Here is a 6,000-nt window from a genome sequence, read left to right as displayed (position 1 = left end):
ATAAATAAATAAATAAATAAATAAGAAAACCTTTGATCCTCTTATGGCCCAGTGAAAAGACAAATGGAATTCGTTTCCAATTGTTACTCAGATCTCTTGAATAGTGTTAAGGAGAATCAAAGTCATAGGGCAAGCCCAGGGCAATATTTTAAAATCTCGCGTTCGTTTTCTCACCCACATCTCTCTCATCCTGCCTGTGCACTGCTTTCTCATCCCCTCACTCATTTTGTTTAAGGCAGATAAAGTCTTGTTTTATGGAATGACTTGTGTGTGTGATTACCAATGCTACTATAAAGACAGGAGAGGAGGAGCTCTATATCTTGGTCTCTTCCTCCTTGGGCAGAGTCTTGATGGTTTCCTCCTTCTTGGCCTGGAAGGACTCTTCACAGTGCTGGTGTGCTTCCTCGATGTTAGACCTGTGGGCCTCAGCCGGTCATCCAGGAGCTTTTTGCGAGCCTTGTCTGCCTCCAGCTTGTGGATGCATTCCATGAGAACCCACTTGCTTTTAAACACGCTCCCCTTCATTTTCATGTACAGGCTGTGATCCATGTGGCAGTCAGTCTTCTTAGATTCATAGTGTGTCTTGTGCAACTGGCACAGAATTCTCATCCTCCTCATCTGGGTCACCTTCTCAGGCATGTGAGCACTGACAATCCTCTTTCATTTACCTGTGCTGATATCCTGCCTGCTGGCAGGCCTGGGTGTTTTGCCAGCATCCAGCTCAGGATAAACAGTCACAGGCTTGTGGACAATCAACCCATTTTGATCAGCTTCTGGATCTGCTAACAGGAGTTGGCATCAGCTATTTCATTGGTCTCACTAAGGTCCAACCAGACCTCTTTTTTTGGCCTCTGTGAAAGATACTGGGGGTGAGCCTCTTCTGAAGCCCGAGCATGCTCATGGCAGTAGCTGCAGTGGGAGAAGAAAATCCTGTAACATGGCTCTGGACTCGGCCCCCAATCTATCCTCTAACTCTGGGGTGAGGCACTTATCTTTGTTCCTCTCCCTATCACCCTTTCCTTCACTACCCTCCACCCCAGTCACTTTCTACACATTTTCCCAATTCTTTTCCACAAAAGTAAGTGAACAGGGAAACTAGATCCTTCCTTTTGGGTGGGAGAGAGGAAGAAGCTAAGTGCATAGAGAGAAACCTCCCTGCATAGGTTAGAGTAGGAGGCGGGCAGTGGACATTAATTGGAGGACTATTGTTAACTTCTGGTCCTGTGGAGGATTAAGGAAGGGATTGATGAAGAAATAGCAGTAAGCATTAAAAATAAGGATCTGGACTTACTATGTGTCCTTGATGAGAATGAATTGGAGTGACAAGGGTGTGGTAGACAGTCAGACTCAGCTGGACTGTCATCTTCTTGAGGGTAGGGTTGTGTTCTTCCTCATTTCTGGATCTGTAAGGCCAAGTACAGTGCTGGCAGACAGCATTTGAAAGAATAAGTGAAGAAAGATAGAAACTCAGAGATGGGCTGCCTGAATTTGAATTTTCATTCTAACAACTGACCTTTCCATTCCATGAAGTGAGCTATTTAGCAACATTCTCTAGCATATGGATTATCTCTGTCTGTGGCATCTATTCTTTCTCCATCTGTTGAGGAATTTCATCCCCTTTCAAAGTCACATGGAGACTTTGGTATATACTCTACACATGGTATAAATGGTACTTTATTTAAAAAAGGATGTAACAACATCACCTAGATTTGGCAAACATCATAAAAATCTTAATTCGAAGATCACTTCCTCTTTCCTTTCCCCTTTGACAGAATACTTTAATAGACAGCATTTGTTTTGTTTCCTAATGCACATAAAACCTAGCAGTATTCAATATCTGGCTTGCTTGCTTTTATTCTTAAAGAACCCGAAGGGAGTTGACATTTTGTTTCATTCATTCACAGTCTCTTTTTTCATATCTAATGAACACACTCCACAACAATGGTCCTCAGATCTCCACCATCTGCAGGGGACGGCACACAGGTCATAGGCTAAGAACAACACCACATCAGTATTGAACAAAAAAGTGAAACTTCAAAGACAGAGCTGGCTATGAGGTCTGTGCTTTCAAGACCTCATAGCTAGCTCCTCGTGTTTATTATTTTTGTGTGTGATTGGATGATAATGTAGTATGTCATTCCATGGTCCATGACCTGTGGTCAGTTCCCTATGGAGGAGCCAGATTGGGGAATATTTTTCGTGAGCATATTTGTCCTTGTCAGGAAATACTAAAAACACGAAGGGTAGGCAGAAAAGCTGTCTGAGAAGAGGGAACAAAATCTTTTATTATTGAGGAAGATGGTCTTGGGGGCTCAGCCAAGAGTCTTTTTATCTGGATGGTGATAATGATAATGATTCTCTCTGTAAATAATGTAGGCAGGAGGGGGATTTTTGTTAGTTTGCTTCTCTCTCCCTTGTCAATTGCACTCTATTTCCCTTATCGTTGTGGCAAAGACGTCGGACTCATCCTCACACTATCATGATTAGAGTGCGTCTCCACCTCTCAATAGCCCAGGCATCAACTTTCTGAAGTGTTGAGCTGATACATTAAGTCTTAATGGAAGAAATTTCTCCTGATATAAGACACCTGTAGGCTATGAATAATTAATGTCAATTTATAGCTCAAGGCAGGTGGCAAAGGAATCAATATGGTAAATTAACATCCACCTCCTGGCCACCCAACAACAATACCTTTTTTTAGGTATAATTAAGCCTCAGGATGGCCTGTACCCTCTTTTATAACATCTTACATATAATTAACATTAGTTGTATTTTTGTGGTATTTTACATTTTATTAAATATTATTCTTAAAAGCTCAAAGCTGCACAGGAGTGGTCCATGCTCTGTGGACCTATACACTGAATACTTAGGAAGATATGGATCTTACTACCATGGTTGAGACTCTGGCAAGGCAGAGGGAATAAAATCAAAAGATGCCAGGGTACATATATTCTGAACCAACACTCCTCTTGCCCTCCCTTTACCCATTTCTTAAGAGGGAGATGGGAAAAGTTGTTCTTGAAGTGTATGTCTGCATGTCAAAAGAATGCCCCAACTTTTGGTGATAAGGGTGGCAATACTATGGTGCCAACTGTCATTGTCAGGAGAGTCTTGTCTTTATATGCCAAATTTGAAGTCATTCCTGACTTCAAAACAGGGCTCTGGCCTGTTTTACAGTGTATTAGATAGGAATAGGGGTTACATTGACATTCTCTGTTCTGACATCCTGAAGTTTCCCATTTGCCCTGGTCTGTCTGTATCAGCCCTCACGTTGCCAGCTCTAGCCTGTCTCTTCTTTTTGAGTAATCTCATCCATCATGGGAACTGTCAATTGGGTGCCTTTGAGTCCTGGGGCTTACTGAAGATATTCTGAGGACAATGTCCATCTGTCACATATTATTACCGGTTTTCCTAAACCCTAGAGTTAGGAAGGAGTGATTCTGGCCTAGGGGAAGGTACAGAGAATCAGAAAAGAGACTAGAATTTCTTGCAAGTCTGATTTCCTTTGCTGAAGCTTGCACCAACTCTTTATTGTCCTCTCTTCCTTTAAAAAAATATGGTTCCCTGCACTCAGGTGAATAGTATAGCATTCCTGCCTTTAAAGAATCTTCTGTCTAGTGTGGGGAGATAGACTTGAGAACAAATTAATATGCTCCATGGTTGTAGGACCTCTAGAGAGCACCGGCTAGGGGAGAGTGGGCACAAAGGAGAGTGTTGGAAAAGGTTTTTTCAAGGAGGTGCTTGATTGTGTGTCTTCCAAAATGAGTCACAGACCTGGTGGGTGACAAAGGGGCCTGGGGCACTCCTGGCAAAGAGGAGGAGTGGGAGGGCAAGCCAGAGGAATGGAACTGGAGCTCAATCCTGGCCCTTGGCAAAGCTTAATTACTTGCTTCTTCCTTAAGCCTGAAGTTGGGACTTGAAGCTGGAAAAAACTCTCAGGTCAGAGACAGATTTCTTCTCAGGCCTCAAAGTAATCGGTCTCCTAAACCTTCAAATCTCTCTGGGAGGTCATTACTTTCATGGTTGAAAAGATCCCTTTCAGGAAAGGAGCTTTTGATGACTACCCTCCGCCTTGAGTTCAGACACTGTCAGGTGGCTGTGTTCCTCTGTCAGTTGTGCTTGAATGTTCTCTCCAGTAACTGCTTCAACCAGTGCTCCTGCTGCAGGTGTGCCTGAGATTGTTACACTTGCATGTCTGCCTTCAGAGATATTCATAACTGACCGAATTAAACCTCCCATTACAAACAACATTTTCTAAAGTTATTACACGCTTTCAGAAAGGGTAATCCCTAATAGACATACTTCTGTGGGTAAGGCATTCTGCTGGAAATGACACGTGCCAGGGTTTTCTGGTGCCCAGATGGCTGTGCTGGACAGTCCATATCTGCATAATTGTAGGGATCCTCCCTCTTTCTTCAGGGTACCCACGCCTTATTCCTGAGAGATCCCAAAAGGGGGCTCCACATGTTCTCATACGGTATACAACTGCCAGCCGACTGCAGTGCCATGGGCGTCTAATCCCCTCCCACCCCATCCTCTTTCCCTGGGAGCGTGGGTGCTGCAAGCACACTGACTGCACCAAATTTTGGCTCCAGCACATACCAGCTGTGTGGCCCAGGCAAGTTACCTAACCTCATGCTGTCACAGTACATTCATTTGGAGGGTGCAATGAGATAATATTCATATGACATCTAGCTGATACCTAATATACAGCAGAGCTTAATAAATGTTAGCTATTCTTTTTATTATTATTGTTGTCACAACCCACATCCACTGCCTGCCAAAGTTACTTGGTGAAGTTCTTTTCTCACTGGGTAGACCAGTATCCATGTCCAGGGAACAGCCTCTGAAAGTTCCCCGTGTTCTGTGCTCAGGGTACCAAGATTACTGTTTTCATACTGGACAGTGAGTCAGCACCTTTGTGCTTTGGCTCTGAAGAAGCCTGACTTACACTTGGAGTTCCGAGTCCCTCTCCAATAGCTTCTGGCCTTCACTCCTGTAACTGAAGGTGCTTAAACCCAGTTCATAAGCTCTTACTTTTCATTTTCCTCTTCAACTTTCCTGGCCCTTTTCTTCACCAAAGTCTCCTTCTTCCTTTGTTTAGGAAACCAGAGTTTCCATGCCTGAAAGAGAGAGAGAGAGAGTTGGGGGGGGGGGGGGCGGGGGATTGGCTATGGGTGTGGGAGGGGGATGTGGAGGGAGCGGACTGATTTACACTAGCAGCTGCCAGCCAAAAATGCAGTAATACTGATCATTCTATTACTAGAGCATCCAGTGACACCACTGGATATTTTTCCTCTTTAAAGCAAAAGCATAATTGTAGGAGGGATCCTCCCTCTTTCTTCAAGGTACCCACATCTTATTCCTGAGAGATCCCAAAAGGGGGCTCCACATGTTCTCATATGATATACAAATCTCTAAAGCTTTTGGAATTGAGATGACCAGTTCTTTTGAACAATACTGTGTGAATTTTTTTGAGTCTTATTTGAGAATTCCTTCCCATCCAGTTATACAGGTAACTTTTGGGGCAGTTGCCGTGGACCCTCAGAGGTAAAGTCTGCAGGTAACCTTGAGGAAAAAAATGGAATAGTGCCTCTGACTTGGCACTAAATCATGACTCTTCTCAGTCAGAGAGGGTAACATTGATGCAGAAGCTGGCTGGAAGGCTATGGGATGAGGGTTAATAGGTGATATTGTGGACTGTTTGGTCCAGGCCTTCCCTATTGAATCTTAAAAGAGACAGTTCGAATTTAAGTAAATAAATGCCTTGCCCAATAGTTGTTATGATGTCTGATTTTATTATTTGGTTTCTTTAAATATGTAAGTTTACATTTTTAAAAGTTTATTCCCCCAGAAGAATAGACAGTAAAGTTATGTTTCCAAGACAGATCAGACCTTAGGACCCACGGACTCAGCCAGCAAACTTAGATCCATATAGAGACAAAAACCAAAGCTTTTTTTATAGAATAAAATAATTCAAAAGATAAGTCTTTAACCATT

General features: G+C 43.1%; 1 pseudogene; it reads right to left on the bottom strand.

The window, feature by feature from the left end:
* Positions 1–313: 313 nt before the first annotated feature.
* LOC123813078 lies at positions 314–901 on the bottom strand (annotated as a pseudogene).
* Positions 902–6,000: the final 5,099 nt, after the last annotated feature.

Source organism: Phyllostomus hastatus, unplaced genomic scaffold (genome assembly GCF_019186645.2).
Source record: "Phyllostomus hastatus isolate PE091 unplaced genomic scaffold, TTU_PhHast_1.1 phas_scaffold_93, whole genome shotgun sequence".
NCBI lineage: Eukaryota > Metazoa > Chordata > Mammalia > Chiroptera > Phyllostomidae > Phyllostomus > Phyllostomus hastatus.
The sequence above is the reverse complement of the archived record's forward strand: the minus strand, read 5'-3'. Positions and strand labels throughout refer to the sequence as shown.